The 19,499-nt window shown below is 44.1% G+C and overlaps 1 protein-coding gene across 2 annotated transcripts in view; it reads left to right on the plus strand.

Moving 5' to 3' along the window:
- TBXA2R (thromboxane A2 receptor) overlaps positions 1-19,499 on the plus strand; it is a 68,525-nt gene that overhangs the window by 12,521 nt on the left and 36,505 nt on the right. The window contains exon 1 of one of the 2 annotated variants that reach the window (XM_058163339.1): positions 15,264-15,382. The exons of the other annotated variant lie outside the window; for it this stretch is intronic. The gene's annotated coding sequence lies outside the window, so the exon portion shown is untranslated. Of the gene's footprint in view, positions 1-15,263; positions 15,383-19,499 lie in introns of those variants that run through there. 2 annotated transcript variants of the gene reach the window in all.

The raw sequence follows: 19,499 nt of genomic DNA on the forward strand, positions 1-19,499 counted from the left end.
ACTTGATGCACATTGCAGAAAATTGCACAGAAATCTCACCTTCTGTCTGGCAATAAGAACAAAATATAGAACAATTTATTCCTTGTGACACCCCAGTTAAGCTGTGTGATGTGATCCACTTGCTGAGCCTTGTAAAAGGACCGATTCTGCCTTTTTCTGCAGACCTGATCGCACACAAGTTCCACGGAGAGTCTCCAGGTTGCAGTGCAGAGTTTAGCTGATCATATGAAAGATGGTTTATTTTTCCAAGAACCATTTGGGTAACTCAGTGTACTTTGCTTTGCCTCATACTCACACCCATGCACTCCCCCTTCCATCCTTGCTGAGGGTTGCTGATCACGTCATAAGGCCTTTCAATGAACTTAAGATACTGAAATTATGTCATTCCCCAAAGCGGAAGGAGATAAGACCTGGAAATTCTTGAGTCCAAAAGCTTCTTCCTCTAGAAATGAATTCCTGCTCTTTTGACTCCATGACTTCCAGATTTTACACAATCTAAAAGTTGCAATGCTGATTGACCAGAGTACTTGATTAGATTAAGAGGTAAAAAGCCATCTGTTTTACAATATGCCTTGGATAATCAAGTCACAGTGTACATAAGGAACTGGAAGATAGTCTATAGTGTTGTTGGAAGAAATATCCTCCTGGGTTCAGTTCCAAGTGGGGAGAAAGACACTGGAAACATGGTGGCTGCTTGGAAGGATGGTTTTAATGGTGAACAGGATCACATGCCTTGAAGATCTTGGGTGAAGAGAAAAAAAAGGGAAGAGATGCTGAGAGTGCCTGAGTTTTATACCCTCTCTGTGCGCTCTCACTGGGAGGGACTCCTCAGGGTGCCGTCAGCCAAGCAATGCCGGCTGGCGGCCCCCAGGGGAAGGGCCTTCTCTGTGGGGGCTCCCACCCTCTGGAATGAACTTCCCCCAGGACTTCAACAACTTCCTGACCTTCGGACCTTCCGCCGCGAGCTGAAGACGTATCTATTCTTCCGCGCAGGACTGGCATAGAATTTTTAGAATTTTATTATTGGGTTTTAAATTTTAATGGGTTTTATGGTTTTTAAATGTATTTTTAAATCGGGGCCAAATTGAATAAGTTTTTTAATTATTGATTTTATTTGTATTGCATTTATTTACTGTTGTTTTTACTTGGCTGTGAACCGCCCTGAGTCCTTCGGGAGAAGGACGGTATAAAAATTAAATAATAATAATAATAATAATAATAATAATAATAATAATAATAATAATAATAATAATAATAATAATAATAATAACAATAATAATAATAATAATAATAATAATAATAATTAGAATTAGAATTAGAATTATTAGAATTTGAGCTTGTATTCTGATTGGTTGTCAGACTCCCATAGGGCCATGCATGTCCTGAGTCCCAAGCTTGGTTGATTTTTGCTGGGTGATGATGTAATGAAAGGGCTTTGGGATTCCTATTATGACTCTGCCTGAAGGAGATAGATCTTCGTTAGGTAGAATAAACTGGCCCAGGCCTTAATGGCCCATTGACAAAGGTGTGGGGAGGGCTGAGTTTCTGCCTCCCTTTTAGGGGAAATATTCTGCCCTTTTAATATTTCCTAAAATATCTCATTTTTCTAGGAGAGGGGTGGGTGCTAACTTCCTAAAGTATCTTTTAAAATGGCTTGCCTGCAGAAGTTGTGGGTGCTCCAACACTGGAGGCTTTTAAGAAGAGACTGGATAGCCACTTGTCTGGAATTGAGTAGGGGATTACTCAATTCCAGGGAAACCACCTATCTACTGCATACCTGTATTTGCCCTCCCCGGGCTCCGCAGGCTTTACTCGAGCCTCTGGGAGGGTGAAACAGCCTCCCCATGTTCCAAGGCTCTCTGGAGGCAGGAAACAATGTGAATGTAAGTTTTTGGCAGTGGTGGTGAGTTGTCAGAGAAAGTTGAAGAATGGGTAATACAAATGAAAGTAGAGCCAGGATAAATGAGGAGGACCATCCAAGCAGTGGTGGGATTCAAGTAATTTAACAACCGGTTTCTCTGCCCTAATGATTTCTTCCAACAACCAGTTCGCCAAACTGCTCAGAAAGTTAACAACCGGTTCTCCCGAAGTGGTGCAAACTGGCTGAATCCCACCACTGCATCCAAGTCTTCTTTGATTATTATGGGCTGGCAAGAATACCCCCCTTTCCCCCACTCCTTGCAATTTCTTCTTCAAATGGTGTTTCTCCAAGACCCATTATCATTTCTTTGGCTCAGGCAGAATCTTTTTCAGCCTCTTAACATTCCTTTCTAATGAACCACTGCAGTTATTACCCACATTATGCTAATAAACAACAACTCTATTGGAATGGTTTGTATTACTCAAACATATTCTTTGATTTATTGTGCATTAGAGAGGATCAGGGTTTAGGGAAAGACATAAATGCTACTGTAATGAAGAAGAAAATAATTCTGTTCCCCGAATCCAGGGAGATGGGGAAAGGTTTGACATAGTATATGATTGATGGACAGCAGGGTGAATAAGCAGGGGCCCCTTCGGTTACACCCAGTGATGGGATTCAAATAATTTAACAACCGGTTCTCTGCCCTAATGATTTCTTCCAACAACCAGTTCACCAAACTGCTCAGAAGGTTAACAACCGGTTCTCCTGAAGTGGTGTGAACTGGCTGAATCCCACCACTGGTTACACCCAGCCCCAAGTTTTTTCCTTACACCCTGTGAACTACCACTGCTGGAATTAATAGTGTGAAATCAGCCAACAGGAGTCAAAACTGACTCAAAGATACATATTTTGCTACTGCATCATCAGGAAAGTTTTTAAAAAACTGTCCTCCCCCCCAAAAAAGCAAAGAAGAACGTACATATTCCATATGTTCTGGTCCTTGGCTTTCTCCCAATGTTAAGAGTCCCAGCCACCAAAACTATGCCCATCCCTGGTAAGATTCGTAATCCCAAGAAGTGGTAACATGTACTCAGGGGTGGACTTGAAAAATTTTAGCAAGGGGTTCTCTGCCTGGTTGCTGGGTGGGCGTGGCCATGGTGGGCGTGGCCTAGTCGGCCTCCTGCACCATGGCAGTGGGATGTTTTTGCCCTCCCCGGGCTCCAGAGGTTTTCTTTGAGCCTCCAGGAGGGTGAAAACAGCCTTCCCAGGCTCCGAAGGCCCTCTGGATGCAGGAAACGAGCTCATTTCCAGCCTTCCTGAACTTCCGGTAGGCCTGTTTTTCGCCCTCCCTGAGCCTGTGCTCGCGCCCTGCACTTACCAGCATTCAAAATGGGCCACGTGAGGACTCATGGGAGGGGAGGGGTGAGCGGGGCCAGCCAGGAATGGGATTTGGGGGTTCTCTGAAGTGCACAGAATCTTAGCTAGAGGTTCTCCTATTGTAAATAGGAGAATATGTAAATCTCCCATTTACATATTGAGTAAATGTATAGAATAGGACCCCTTGCACCAATGACAATGGTTGTGATAGCTTAGACCAGGGATGTCAAACTCCATTGCATTGAGGGCTGCATCAGGGTTGTGTTTGGGCTGGGGGGTGCATGGCAAGAGTGGGCATGGCCAGCTCAATGTCACTTGTGTTGGGGGCACCTATGGTGGCCCAGGTAGACCCGGGGCGGGGATCTCCTACAGCCCTCTGCCAGTGAAGACGGAGCCTGGGAGGGCCACACTGGCAGAGGCACTGTGGGCCGGTTCTTCGCTATTTCCAGGGTGGCTCCGCGGGCCAGATCTAAGCACCCCATGGGCCGGATGTGGCCTGCGGGCCTTGAGTTTGACACCTGTGGCTTAGACAAACTTCCAGGTTCAAAGGTAGTCTACCTAGGAGTATCAAATCTTGAAGTAAGGAAGCCAGTAGAGCAGGAAGGCAATTTTTTAAATTTTTAATTAATTAATTAATTTATTTGTCAAACACGTATAAGATTACAGACATAAGCATAAACATTATTATGAATACAGGATAAGGATACGAATAAATGGGGGCAGTAGGACAGGGACTGTAGGCATGCTGGTATACTTATGCACACCCCTTACAGACCTCTTAGGAATGGGGTGAGGTCGACAGTAGACAGTCTAGGGTTAAAGTTATGGGGGTTTGGGGATGTAACCACAGAGTCAGGTAGAGCATTCCAGGCATTGACCACTCTGTTGCTGAAGTCGTATTTTCTGCAATCGAGTTTGGAGCAGTTTGTCTTACGTTTGTATCTATTGTGTGCGCATGTATTATTGCGGTTGAACCTGAAGTAGTCATTGACAGGTAGGACATCGTAGCAGATAATTTTGTGTACTACTCTTAGGTCAGACCGAAGGCGGCATAGTTCTAAATTATCTAATCCCAAAATTTCAAGCCTGGTGGCATAAGGTATTCTGTTATGAGCAAAGGAATGGAGGAGTCTTCTCATGAAATACCTCTGGACTTGCTCAATTGTATTAATGTCCGATATAGAGTGCAGGTTCCAGGCAGATGAGCTGTACTCGAGAATTGGTCTAGCAAATGTTTTGTATGCCCTAGTTTGCAGTACAATATTACTGGAGAAGAATCTTCGCAAGATTAAGTTAACAACTTTTAATGCCTTTTTGGCAATGCTATTACAGTGAGCTCTGTACTTAGATCATTTGAGGTGAGTACTCCAAGGTCCTTGACATAATGAGGGTTGCCTACAAAGTTGTATCCGCCCAGCTTGTAATTGATGTTCTGATTTTTTTTGCCAATGTGTAAGACAGAGCATTTGTTGGTTGAGATTTGGAGTTGCCAATTGTTTGACCATTCTGACAGATAGTCAAAGTCTCTTTGTAGGGTAGCAGCATTGTTGGTGATGTTGAATAGTTTTACATCATCAGCGAAGAGAATTCAGTTGCTTATAATATGATTGCAAAGGTCATTTATGTAAAGTATAAAGAGTGTGGTCCTAAGTGTCTTTGGGGGACACCGCACTGTTTTATAGGGCGCTCCCTATTTTGACTACTTGTTGCTGTTTGACAGGAACGCAGCTATCCACTTATGCAGGGATCTGGAAATGCCATAAGATTTGAGTTTTAAAAGTAGTTTGTCTGTACCACTGAATCAAAAGCTTTGCAGAAGTCTATGTAGATTGTGTCTATCGCTTTACTCTGGTCGAGGTGTGTAGTCCATATGTTTTTGCAGTGTACAAGTTGCAGATTACAGGACAATTTTTTCCTGAAACCAAATTGCTTGTTAGAGAGTAGGTTGTTTGTTTCTAAGTGGAGGGTAAGGGATTGGTTTATGATTGATTCCATGACTTTGCAAGTGATGCAACACAATGAGATTGGTCTGTAATTTTCAACTAGGCTGGTGTCTCCCTTTTTATTATTTATTTATTTATTTTATTAATCGTATTTGTATACCGCCCTATCTCCCGAAGGACTCAGGGCGGTTAACAGGCACATAAAAACACATAAATACAGAGTAAAAACAATTAAAAAACTTATTCTAAAAGCCGAATATTTAAAACAATATAAAAATAAAACCCATTTAAAACCCATAAATTTAAAATCTAATTCAGTCCTGCGCAAATAAATAAGTGTGTTTTAAGCTCGCGGCGGAAGGTCCGGAGGTCCGGAAGTTGACGAAGTCCTGGGGGTAGTTCGTTCCAGAGGGTGGGAGCCCCCACAGAGAAGGCCCTTCCCCTGGGCGTCGCCAGACGACATTGCCTCGCTGACGGCACCCTGAGGAGTCCCTCTCTGTGAGAGCGCACGGGTCGGTGAGAGGTATTCGGTAGCAGTAGGCGGTCCCGTAAGTAACCCGGCCCTATGCCATGGAGCGCTTTAAAGGTGGTTACCAAAACCTTGAAGCGCACCCGGAAGGCCACAGGTAGCCAGTGCAGTCTGCGCAGGATAGGTGTCATACGGGAGCCACGAGGGGCTCCCTCTATCACCCGCGCAGCCGCATTCTGGACTAACTGCAGCCTCCGGATGCCCTTCAAGGGGAGCCCCATGTAGAGAGCATTGCAGTAATCCAGGTGAGACGTCACGAGGCGTGGTGACCGTGCATAGGGCATCCCGGTCTAGAAAGGCGCAACTGGCGCACCAGGCGAACCTGGTAGAACGCTCTCCTGGAGCGGCCGTCAAATGATCTTCAGAGACAGCCCTTCATCCAGGAGGACGCCTGTTGCGCACCCTCTCCATCGGGGCCAATGACTCGCCACCGACAGTCAGCCGTGGACTCAGCTGACTGTACCGGGATGCCGCATCCACAGCCACTCTGTCTTGGAGGATTGAGCTTGAGCCTGTTTCTCCCCATCCAGACCCGTCGGCTTCCAGACACCGGGACAGCACTTGATAACCGTTGGGGTGGCCCGGTGTGGAAAAGTACAGCTGGGTGTCATCCGCGTACAGCTGGTACCTCACACCGAAACCACTGATGATCTCACCCAGCGGCTTCATATAGATGTTGAACAGAAGGGGCGAGAGGATCGACCCCTGCGGCACCCCACAAGTGAGGCGCCTCGGGGCCGACCTCTGCCCCCCTGTCAACACCGTCTGCGACCGATCGGAGAGATAGGAGGAGAACCACCGATAAACGGTGCCTCCCACTCCCAATCCCTCCAACCGGCGCAGCAGGATACCATGGTCGATGGTATCGAAAGCCGCTGAGAGGTCTAATAGGACCAGGGCAGAGGAACAACCCCTATCCCTGGCCCTCCAGAGATCATCCACCAACGCGACCAAAGCCGTCTCCGTGCTGTAACCGGGCCGGAAACCGGACTGGAACGGGTCTAGATAGACAGTTTCATCCAGGTGTAAGGGAAACTGATATGCCACCATACTCTCTACAACCTTCGCCGCGAAGCGAAGGTTGGAGACCGGACGATAATTACCTAAAACAGGGAAGGCTTCTTGAGGAGGGGCCTCACCACCGCCTCTTTCAAGGCGGCTGAAAGACACCCTCCACCAAAGAAGCAGTCGTAATCGCCTGGAGCCAGCCTCGTGTCACCTCCTGAGTGGCCAGCACCAGCCAGGAGGGGCACGGGTCCAGTAAACACGTGGTGGCATTCAACCTACCCAACAACCTGTCCATGTCCTCGGGAGCCACAGGGTCAAACTCATCCCAAACAACGTCACCAAGACCACCCTCGGACGTCTCACCTGAGTCACCGCAATTTTGGTCCAACCCGTCCCGAAGCTGAACGATTTTATCGTATAGATAACCGTTAAACTCCTCAGCACGTCCCTGCAGCGGGTCATCCCACTCCCCCTGGTGAAGGAGGGAACGAGTCACCCGAAACAGGGCGGCTGGGCAGTTATCTGCCGACGCAATGAGGGAGGAGGCGTAGCAACGCCTTGCTTCCCTCAATGCCACTAGGTGATTTGAAGATAGGGATGACTGTGGCTAGTGCCCATAGGTTGGGCAAGAAGCTGGTTCTGAAAGATATTTCATAGATTATGATTAGAGGTTCTGCTATGCCAGTGGAAAGCTTTTTTAAGAAGTAGGCACATAATCCATCAGGTCAATAGACAGAGATGGTTTTAGGCTGTGTAGTGCCTTTTCAAATTTATCTTCTGTAAAATCGATATGTAGTAGATCATTGCAATTAGTTGTGGTACAACTAGGAAATGTGGGCCATGAGCCATTGCTGTTTACAAAGACTGAACCGAAGAACATATTGAAGAGGTTGGTCTTAATGGTTTCACCATTACAATCTTTCCCGTTAGGCCCTTTTAGGGGTGGGATGGATCTCGAGTCTTTAAGTTTGTTGTTTACAAAGTTATAGAAGGCACAGGTGGATTTTGTGCATATAAGGTTTTTCTCTTGTTTGCTGAGGTAATTGGTGCATTCTTCCTTTATCTGGCGGCATAAGGTTTTGTAGCAGCTTTTAAAGTTAACAACATAGCCATTTTTGTTTTTTCGCCAAACAGATATTTTTTTTTGTTTGAAGCTTTCTTATTGTTATGGGTAATTTGTTTTTTCTGCTTTGGGGGTTATTGGTGGTGCATATAGTTTAATGACTCTTTTGACTTCAAGCAAAAAAATGTTATAATGGTCTTTGGCAGTAATACAGTCAGTGAACAGAATTTGCCAATCAAGAGATGAGAGGTTGGCAGCTATGAGATTATAGTTGGCTTTTTTAAAGTTATAATTTGGGATTCCATCATTATAATCATCATTGTAAGGACATAAATTGAGACAGAAGTCAATCATGCTGTTGGAAAAGGGTTCTTTTATTTGTAGAGTTTATAAATTGAGTTTAAACTGTTGCAGAAGATGAGATCAAGGCAGTTGTTGAGTCTAGTGTTGTTTGTTACTAGTTGATCCAGTCCCAGATTAGTAACGGCATTGTACAGGATAGCATTTATGGGTTCGGTTGTACATTCGTTTAGGGTCCAATTAATGAGAGGTAGATTGAGGTCACCAAGAAAGATAAGAGGGTGTGGGCAGGAGGCTGCCCACGTTAGTAGTGAAGTTAGCTTGTTCACATGTACAAGGTTGTAATCAGGAGCTCTGTAACATAGTAAGAAGTGAAGAGTGGTATTTAAAGACAGCTTGCAGATGAGAGTCTCAGGAAGAGCAAGCTCCTGTATAACTTGAATATTTTTTAGGTTTGCCTCCATTGCCTTTGAACTTACTTGGTGGCTTCTCAGAAGCAACATGCTTGGCTATTGTGCACATTAGTTGGTTCCATGACTCATTCCATCAAGGCTGTTGTTTATGGAGGACATTTCTGTCAATTCCTCTTAAATCCCAGACATTTACAATTCTCCAGCCTTCTGTCCCCATTTATGAGCTGCTGGAGGACAAGCAACAGGAGGAAGTTGGAAGGGATCTTCCAGTTTTATTTGGATAAAAAAAGTGTTGCAGCTCATCCAGTCCCCAGTATATTGCCCAAAGCTGGAAACGGTTTTTATTATTTCTTGCTTGATTTTGCTATTCGTTTCCCCAGCAACTTTTGATTTCTACCTGGTTTTGCCCTGATTTTGCAAGACCATTGTTTCTGATGTTTGTTGATTTCTAATAAATAAACCTCAAGCTATATTTTTTCCTAACTGAGCTGAACAGTGTATGTCCTATGAACTGACTGGACTACAATAAAAGGAATCTTGGAGGTCTTCTAGTACAAGTCCTTGCTCCAGCCAGAGACCCTCTACCATTTCAGACAGTTGGCTATCCGGTCTCTTCTTAAAAACCTCCAGTGATGAACCACCCACAACTTCTGAAGGCAAGTCATTCCACTGATGGATTGTTCTTACCTGGGAAATTTCTCCTTAGTTCTAGGTTGCTTCTCTCCTTGTTTACTTTCCATCCATTGTTTCTTGCTTTGCCTTCTGGTGTTTTGAAAAAGAGGTTGACTCTCTCTTCTTTATGGCAGCCCTTCAAATGTTGAAACACTGCTAGTACTTCTCCCCTAGTACTCCCTAGTACTTCCCTAGTACTTCTTTTCACTAGATTAAACTATATGTACCCAATTTCCTGCAACCATTCGTCATATGTTTTAGTCTCCTATCCCTAAATCCCAACAGGAGATAAATTATTGTTGAGGAAGGGAAGAGAATGATGTAACCCCCCCTTTTTTTTCCGGTAGCTGCATTACAAGGTCATTGTTGGGTTTTGTTCCCAGCCTTGCAAAGAGAAACCACAAATTCTTTACATTCAGCACAAACAGAAAATCTCTCAGGGCTGTGGGTGGGTTGTGTTTTTTTGGGTGGGGGTTCTCTCTTCCCATCTAATTGCTCCTGTGATGGATGGGATGCAGGACAGGACTGGGAAAGAGCAAAAGCAAAGCAGATGTTCTCCAAAGAGTTGAATGTCCTTGCTTTGATTTATAAATCAATCCTGGCTTCCTTTACGTAATCATCTGCCTTCCAGCGTATTGGGAGGGAGCATTTCTCAGAAGGGACCCTGATGAAATTCTTTTGCCATGAGCGGCTAATGAGGCTGCTGCTGCTGGTGGTGGGATGGCCTTGAAACTCACTGATAAACCTTGGCCTGGCCTCTGATCCGGATCATGGCTGGAAGTCTCTTTAGGCCTCTGGAAGCCACATTTTTGATAAGAAGGATTCTAAGATCTATCTGTGACTTCTCCAGCTTGACGGCTGTAGGGCTTCTTTTTTAGGGAAACAACCTTTTATGGAATATCTTTTATTCTGAAAAGAGTGCATGTGTGTGCGTGCGTGTGCGCCCGTGACTATGTGTGTCTGTATCTCACCTAAATATTTCCTCCCGCAACCTGATGTTCTCAAGATGCATTGGACCAGTTGCTTTGTTATAGAATTTGCAGCCAGAGAGGCTCTGGAAGGAAGGATTTTCTAGTGTTAACTAGGTTTTTAGACAGTGGCTATGATCACTCATCTCGCTGAACCAAATGACTTGGAGTCCTGAAGCTATATGTACACAGCCTTCTGAAACCACCTAGTTTTAAGCTTGGTTAATATTTTGCAGTGTATTGTGTTGAAAAAAAATCAAGCCCCTGTGGTGAATTCACGATTCGTTGAATTATGTTTCACGAAACATGGTGGCTCAGGGGCTAGGACATTGAGCTTGTCGATCGAAAGGTCAGCAGCTCAGTGGTTCAAATCCCTAGTGCTGCTGTGTAACGGGGTAAGCGCCTGTTATTTGTCCCAGCTTCTGCCAACCTAGCAGTTCGAAAGCACGTAAAAATGCAAGTAGAAAAAATAGGGACCACCTTGGTGGGAAGGTAACAGCGTTCCGTGCGCCTTTGGCGTTGAGTCATGCCAGCCACATGACCACGGAGACGTCTTCGGACAGCGCTGGCTCTTCGGCTTTGAAGCGGAGATGAGCACCGCCCCCTAGAGTCGGCAATGACTAGCACATATGTGCGAGGGGAACCTTTACCTTTACCTATATTGTATTTTCACTCTAAAAATGGGTTAGTTCAGGCTAAAGGCAGTGGTGGGCTGCGGCCGGTTCGGACCGGTTTTGGAGAATCGGTTGTTCCGACCAGCAGCTGGCCCCACCTGTTGTGACCCAGGCCCAAGTAGGTAGTAGGAAATTCAGTCAATGATAAAACAAACAAACTTTATTCGAACAGCTGAGAATTACTTCATTCCCGGTGCAGTTTAACTAAATTAAAGCAAATTCCTCCCAAACACAAAGTTCTCAGTCCTATCGCAAACCTTGGTCCAATTAGGCAAACTGCCAAAGGCCTTTCTTGGCAAATGTTCAGAAGTCACCGAAACAAAAATAAATGCCAGACGTAGATGAAGAAGAAGACAAAGTTACCAACATTGTTTTCCGGCAAAGCCCAAACACCGTTGCTGGTCTCCTTATGGGAGGGGCCAATCATGTCTTGGCCGTACTACCAAGTTGTCCTCTTTGCTTGAGCTGCTCTTGCCTTCTGGCAGCTCTTCTTATGCGTGCTACTATCAGTCTCTGGAGGCTCTGGAGTCCGCACCTCACTCCCCGATGGCCCTGGCCCCACCTCAGCCTCATCGCTGTCCGACTCCGTTGCCAGCTCCGCAGGCTGCTGGGGGACCACAACACCACCTACCCGCCCTGGTGCTATTACATCCTATATAATTGCCGGCTTTTTGATGCTGCACGCATGGACATGCATGGTCACATTTTCGATTCCAGCCGAACTGGCTGTTACAACCGGCAGCAGCCCACTATTGTCTAAAGCAGCGTTTCTCAAATAGTGGGGCGTGCCCCCCAGGGGGGGCGCGAGGCTCCGTAAAGGGGGGCGCGTTTGACCTCGGCAAACAAGCTAAGCCCCGTGTTTATGTCTCTGTATCCAATCAGAGAACAACGGGAGCATCTGATTGGCTGTCCAAAACCCTTGTGACACGAGCCTGTCGGAGCCATCTTTAGTGTGGGACTGCCAGTACATGTGACTGCGCATGCTCCTCCCTTTCAAGGAGAAAAACGCCTGAAAGAAAGTCGCGCGGGGGGGGGGCGCGAAAAATGTTTTCTTCTTCCTAGGGGGACATGACAGAAAATAATTGAGAAGCACTGGTCTAAAGGTAATGCATTTTATGCAAACATAGCTTACCACTGAATCATCGTTCTTGATCTATTCCAACCTGATTTTAACCTCAATTAAGATATAGGACTTTAAAATATAGTACCCAGCAGGGGTGAAATCCAGCAGGTTCTGACAGGTTCTAGAGAAGCAGAAATTTTGGCAGTTCAGAGAACCAGCAGCAGAAATTTTGAGTAGTTCAGAGAACCAGCAAATACCACCTCTGGCTGGCCCCAGAGTGGGGTGGGAATGGGATTTTGCAGTATCCTTCTCCTGGAGCGGGGTGGGAATGAAGATTTTGCAGTATCCTTCTCCTGGAGTGGGGAGGGAATGGGGATTTTGCAGTATCCTTCTCCTGGAGCGGGGTGGGAATGAAGATTTTGCAGTATCCTTCTCCTGGAGTTGGGAGAGAATGGGGATTTTGCAGTATCCTTCTCCTGGCACTCCCACCAAGCCACGCCCACAGAACCAGTATTAAAAAAATTTGGATTTCACCACTGGTACCCAGTCTCTTTTGATCAAAGCTTGCAAATCTGAATCATGGACTGTGCTGAATGGCCTCAGCAGAAAGGAAGCATTGTTGAAACAGTCACAAGTGAGTGTATCCAGAATAAACCTTTCAAATTTACATTCTTCTACCTTTCCAATCTTCAGTTTCTCTTTTAGGGGGAGCAGCGGAAAGGTTGCATCAGTTCAGATGCCACGAACTGTGTACCCGTGTTTTAAAAGTTACGCTTAGAATATATAACAACACCTTCAAGCTAAAATCTCAGATCACTTTTACCCTCTGCCACCGAATTATCATTTTAATGGAACAGAAGTATAACAAATATGCAGACCAACCAGACTAATGAATTTAATTCAAATGTAATTTTAATTCCATTTACACATCAATTAATTCAGTTTTAGATTTCATGCTGATCTCACTTGGTTTTCACATGCTGTCTCCAATAGATGCTACACCTCATCCCTGCCACCGAAAAAATAGCATTCCGTTTCTCTGTGTAGAACAGAGGTCTGCAAACTTGGCTCTTTTAAGACTTGTGGACTTCAACTCCCAGAGTAGAAAAAAGCAAAGCAGAGCTAAGTTTGCAGACCCCTGGTGTAGACAATACAGTATTTGGTAAAATAGATTTTCCAGCAGGGATCCAATACATGTCAAAAGGCAGGATCAAATCAGCACCATCTTAATTTGGTTTTAATCCACTGGCTTCTAGTATGCCGTCAGCTATCATATTCTTTATGACAGAATAAAAAATAGAACATCTGTTTTTCCAATTACAGTTCAATCCACAATATGTCTAGCTGAAAAGATCACTCATATGAAATAAAACTAATAATATGGTCCTGAATTCCCTGAAGTAACAGCTGCTGGTAAAATGGTCAATTTAGAGATTCCTGGAACATGGTGATCCACACGAGTGAAATCCAGTAGGTTCTGACAAGTTCTGGAGAACTGGAAGCAGAAATTTTAAGCAGTTCGGAGAACCAGTAGCGGAAATTTTGAGTAGTTCGGAGAACCAGCAAATACCACCTCTGGCTGGCCTCAGAATGGGGTGGGAATGGAGATTTTGCAATATCTTTCCCCTGCCACGCCCACCAAGCCACGCCCACAGAACAGTAATAAAATTTGGATTTATTTTATTTATTTTATTTTTCGTATTTTTATACCGCCCTATCTCCCTAGGGACTCAGGGCGGTTTACAGGCAGATAAAAAATTCATATAAATACAAAATAAAACATCAATTAAAAAACTTATTCCAAATAGCCGAATAATTAAAAATAACAGTATACGTAATAAAACCCATTAAAACCAGTTTAAATTTAAAATCTAAAATCTAGTCCAGTCCTGCGCAGATGAATAGATGAGTTTTAAGCTCATGGCGAAGGTTCGGAGGTCCGGAAGTTGACGAAGTCCTGGGGGAAGCTCGTTCCAAAGGGTGGGAGCCCCCACAGAGAAGGCCCTTCCCCTGGGTGTCGCCAGACGGCACTGCCTAGCCGACGGCACCCTGAGGAGTCCCTCTCTGTGAGAGCGCATGGGTTGGTGAGAGGTATTCGGTAGCAGCAGACGGTCCCGTAAATAGTAGATTTCACCACTGGATCCACAGTTTCTTCATTTCCATTTTCATAAAAGCATAAAAAACTGATGGCAGAAAAAAAAAACATCCTATGATCTGCCCTTTGAGTTTGTTTGTTTTTTTTCTTTTTAATTTATTCATTTATTCTTTTTATTTTTTATTTTATCTTTAATTTTTGTTGGATGATGGACAAGTGTTTATCCCAAGTAAATTCAGTGAGTGATGATTGACCCACTACCACCACTGGAGTTTCTTTCCTCAGAAAACGATCTGAGAGAACGGCTGGAGCAAAGCAGAGGGTTGCAAAGCAAACAAAATGGCCTTTTACCCCCTGCTAGTCCAACTGCTTTCCCGCCATCCTTCAGCCAGCAGAAAATTACACTGGTCACGAAATTCTCCATGCTGAAATTTCCTGATCCCTCTCTTGACGTGTCCCCTTGATCGTTTGTAAAGGCATTTTAGTCCTCTGAATTCCTTCCGAGGTTGCGGATGACAAAACAGATTTTACGTAACTGCAGGTTATCCATGAATAATAACAGGATATTTATTTATTTATTGAATTACTAGATGTATAGGGTTAGTCTAATTTAACACTGGCACAGTTTTGCCTATTGGATGGGGTTAGGTTGGGATGGGGTATCAAAAAAGACAACACAGCATCAAAACACAAACTCCATCCTTTTTGGGTTCGCATATACAAAGGGACACGGTGGCTTAGTGGTTAAGATGCTGAGCTTGTCAATTGAAAGGTCAGCAGTTCAGCGGTTTGAATCCCTAGTGTCGTGTAACGGGGTAAGCTCCTATTACTTATCCCAGCTTCTGCCAACCTAACAGTTTGAAAGCACATAAAAAATGCAAGTAGAAAAATAGGGACCACCTTTGGTGGGAAGGTAACAGTGTTCCATGGGTCTTTGAAGTTGAGTCATGCCGGCTACATGACTACGGAGATGTCTTCGGACAACGCTGGCTCTTCAGTTTTGAAACAAAGCTGAGCACCGCCTCCTAGAGTTGGAAATGACTAGCACATACATGCGAGGGGAACCTTTACATTTACCTTTATACAAAGGGTCGAGGTTGGATCACAAGGACGTATCTTATCCCACCCTTAGATAGCAGTGCCTTGATACAGTTAAGGATGACTTTAAAATATATTTTTTTAAAATATTGTCTTTATTATTTTTATACATGACTCAAGGTGGTGAACATATCTAATACTGTACTCCTTCCTCCGCCTATTTCCCCCGCAGCAACAACCCTCTGAGTTGGATTGAGCTGAGAGAGAGTGACTGGTCCAAAGTTGCTCAACTTTCTTTCATGCTTAAGGCAGGATCAGAACTCACAGTCTCCTAGTGATTGGCCCAAAGTCATCCACCCAGCTTTCATGCCTAAGGTAGGACTAGAACTCACAAACTCCTGGTGATTGGCCGAAAGTCACCCAGCTGGTTTTCATGCTTAAGGTGGGTCTAGAACTCACACTCTCTGGTTTCTAGCCTGATGCTTTAACTACTAGACCATACTACCTCAATCATACATTGGAGATGAAAGGAAGGAATTATCATGTATTGTAGATGTGGCAGAAAACAGAGTTTGCCAGTTCATGTTTGTACTGCATTTAGGGAGAAGGAGAAAAAGGCCCAGAATCTTTTCAATGGCCAATATCACAATTATGGAAGAAGCAATGATTTGAGATGCTGGCCCTTTGGGGGGTGAGTTCTTAACTAGCTATTTAGCAGCTGAAGGGAAAAAAATCCACAAGTTGTTCCCTTGTGAAGCTGGCAGCCATGAGCTAGATGGATATTGTTCCATTAATATTTGTGGGCTATTTTTAAGTTCGTGGGAAGATTTACAGCATCTGTGCCAAGTCACCCAATGGATTGTATGTGAATCATTATAATCACAAAATTACAGAACTTCCAGGATTGTTTACGTCAGCTGGAAAGCTACAGACCATATGTAGCTTCCTTGTCCCATTTCTGTCATTCTTGGTGCCTTCCCCAAATCACACTGCTGAGGAACCATTGAATTACAGCCACCCAAATAGAATAGAATTTTTTATTGGCCACGTGTGATTGGACACACAAGGAATTTGTCTTGGTGCATATGCTCTCAGTGTACATAAAAGAAAAGATACTTTCATCAAGGTATCAATTCATCAATTCGTATTGTTGTGACAAAATAAATAAATAAATAAATAAAGGTACAACATTTACAACACAAATGATGGTCAATATATCAATATAAATCATAAGGATTACCAGCAACAAAGTTACAGTCATACAGTCATAAGGGGAAAGAGATTGGTGATGGGAATGATGAGAAGATTAATAATAGTGCATATTTAGTAAATAGTTTGACAGTGTTGAGGGAATTATTTGTTTAGCAAGAGTCATGGCCTTCGGGAAAAAGCTGTTCTTGTGTCTAGTTGTTCTGGTGCGCAGTGCTCTATAGCGTCGTTTTGAGGGTAGGAGTAGAAACAGTTTATGTCCTGGATGTGAGGGATCTGTAAATATTTTCACAGCCCTCTTCTTGATTCGTGCAGTATACAGGTCTTCAATGGAAGGCAGGTTGGTAGCAATTATTTTTTCTGCAGTTCTAATTATGCTCTGAAGTCTGTGTGTCTTGTTGGGTTGCAGAACCGAACCAGACAGTTCACTCCACTCCACTGAAAGGAAGGTAAAACGTTATCAAATCATTAATCTTTATAGAAATTCATCAGTCCAAAGGTTTGAAAATTTGGGTGACAAGTTGTGTTTCTGCTCTCTTAGATATTAACACTAAATGACTGCTGCACCCAACTAGGCCTTCCTCAGGTGAAAAGATATACATAAAATAATAGGGTTGGAAGGGACCTTGAAGAAGTGGTGGAATTCAAATTTTTTACTACCGGTTCTGTGGGCATGGCTTGGTGGGTGTGGTGTGGTGTGGCTTGGTGGGCATGGCAGGGGAAGGATACTGCAAAATCTCCATTCCCACCCCATTCTGGGGCCAGCCAGAGGTGGTATTTGCCAGTTCTCCGAACTACTCAAAATTTCCGCTACCGGTTCTCCAGAACCTGTCAGAACCTGCTGAATAGCACCTCTGCCTTGAAGGGTCTTTTAGTCTAACCCCCTCCCCCATGCTCAAGCAGGAGATCCTATATTCTGGAAGTTGTAGTCCACCTATTTTAAAGTTGCCAAGTTTGAAAAATCTTGCCTTAGAGCAGGGGTCTCCAACTTTGGTCCCTTTAAGACTTGTGGACTTCAACTCTGGGAGTTGAAGTCCACAAGTTTTAAAGGGACCAAGGTTGGAGACCCCTGCCTTAGAGCATAAAAGAGATCCATTGTTGTAAATCTTCTTAAATTCAACATGCATCAAGCAGGGGAGAAAATACTCTTAAATTGTCACATGACCATGGAGACATCTTCAGACAGTGCTGGCTCTTCAGCTTTGAAACAGAGATGAACACTCCTCCCTAGAGTCAGCAGCTACTAGCACATATTTGCAAGGGGAACCTTTACCTTTACATTCACTAAAATACAGTAAAATGCACATTCATTAAAATCAGCTGTAAAGACAGCTCTAAAGGCATCGCTCAGAGAAGTTAGAACTTCTTAAGCAACGTAGAGATGGGAAGGATCAAGGGCACTTCAGAATGGAAGATAAAAGTATCCTCTGTGAAGCTTATGGAGTGAACCCATTTGGAAGCACGTGTATACATTCACCATAAACTAAGAAAATTCCTTCTAGATAATATCATCCATCCAGCATTCCGAGTCACACTGTGGCCAAATATATGCATTTAGGAAGCTCACCAGCCTGAATGAGAAGACAAGACCCCCTTTGACTTTCACTTCCCAGGAACGAGAACTTAAGCATGAGCCTGGAGATGTCAACAACTTTCATTTTTGCCAGCCTGACCCTCAGTTCCAGAGAATGTGGTAAACTAAAGAGAAATTTCCTGGCAGTGAGAACAATTAATCAGTGGAATGGCTTACCTCCAGAAGTTGTGGATGTTCCATCACTGGAGGTTTTTCAAATGAAATTGGACAAGCCATTTGTCTGAAATGCCTCCTGATTGAACAGCGGGCTGGACTAGAAGACCTCCAAGGTCCCTTCCAAGACTGTTATTCTGTTGTAACTTCAAATAGTCATTAAATGAACTGTTATAAGTCAAGGACAGGGGTGAAATCCAGCAGCTTCTAACAGGTTCTGGAGAACCGGTAGCGGAAATGTTGAGTAGTTCGGAGAACTGGCAAATACCACCTATGGCTGGTCCCAGAGTGGGGTGGGAATGGAGATTTTGCAATATCCTTCCCCTGCCACGCCCACCAAACCATGCCCACAGAACTGGTAGGGAAAAATTTTGAATTTCATCTCTGATCAAGGACCACCTGTGCAAGGTGCAGCCAGCTGCAAAGGTGTCTTTTCATCATCAGATAACCAATTGTTTTTTCAGATCCAACTTTTCTTGACATGATGATGCTCTTCAGATGTGTAAAACAGCAGCCTGTCTCCCAGCCCATCCTAACTATTGTAAGATGGCTGTGGTTCATGGCAAATGTAGTCCCAATCTGTTTGGTGGGATCCATGTTTGCTAAGGCTGGACTAGCCAGTTTTTTTTTTAAGTGTCATTTTATAATGCCTTGGTAAGGCCACACTGGAATACTGCATTCAGTTTTGGTCGCCACGTTGTAAAAAAGATGCTGAGACTCTAGAAAGAGTGCAGAGAAGAGCAACGAAGATGATTAGGGACTGGAGGCTAAAACATATGAAGAACGGTTGCAGGAACTCGGTATGCCTAGTTTAATGGAAAGAAGGACTAGGGGAGACATGATAGCAGTGTTCCAATATCTCAGGGGCTGCCACAGAGAAGTGGGAGTCAGGCTGTTCTCCAAAGCACCTGAGGGTAGAACAAGAAGCAATGGGTGGAAACTGATCAAGGAAAGAAGCAACTTAGAACTAAGGAGAAATTTCCTGACAGTTAGAATAATTAATCAGTGGAACGACTTGCCTGCAGAAGTTGTGAATGCTCCAACACTGGAAATTTTTAAGAAAATGTTGGATAACCATCTGTCTGAGATGGTGTAGGGTTTCCTGCCTGAGCAGGGGGGTTGGACTAGAAGACCTCCAAGTCCCTTCCAAATCTGTTATTGTTATTGTTATAAAGAACTGTTTACAATCTTGGCTTTTAAATCTGCAGAAAGAAGCACGGTGTGAATTCATTTAGCCCATTTAGTTGCCCAACCATGATTAATCTTAAGAGTTTTGATATGTCTGCTCCTAATTTGTCCTCTGGCTTCTCATTGGTGATTCCTCCTTCCCCTGCAATTTTTCTAGCCCACAGCGTGCAAATAATTGTGTTGGTATAATGTATGTTTGTGTATTTGTTTGATGAATCCTTTCCATTTGTTAGTATTTGTGACCTTTCCCACTTGAGAAACATCTGTGGCATTTCAGAAGCTAAAACGGCAATGTACTGTTTCAAGATTTCAAGAACGGAGGGTTCTTAAAATCCAAACAACAGCCTT

This window comes from Ahaetulla prasina, chromosome 1, assembly GCF_028640845.1.
Source record: "Ahaetulla prasina isolate Xishuangbanna chromosome 1, ASM2864084v1, whole genome shotgun sequence".
Lineage (NCBI taxonomy): Eukaryota > Metazoa > Chordata > Lepidosauria > Squamata > Colubridae > Ahaetulla > Ahaetulla prasina.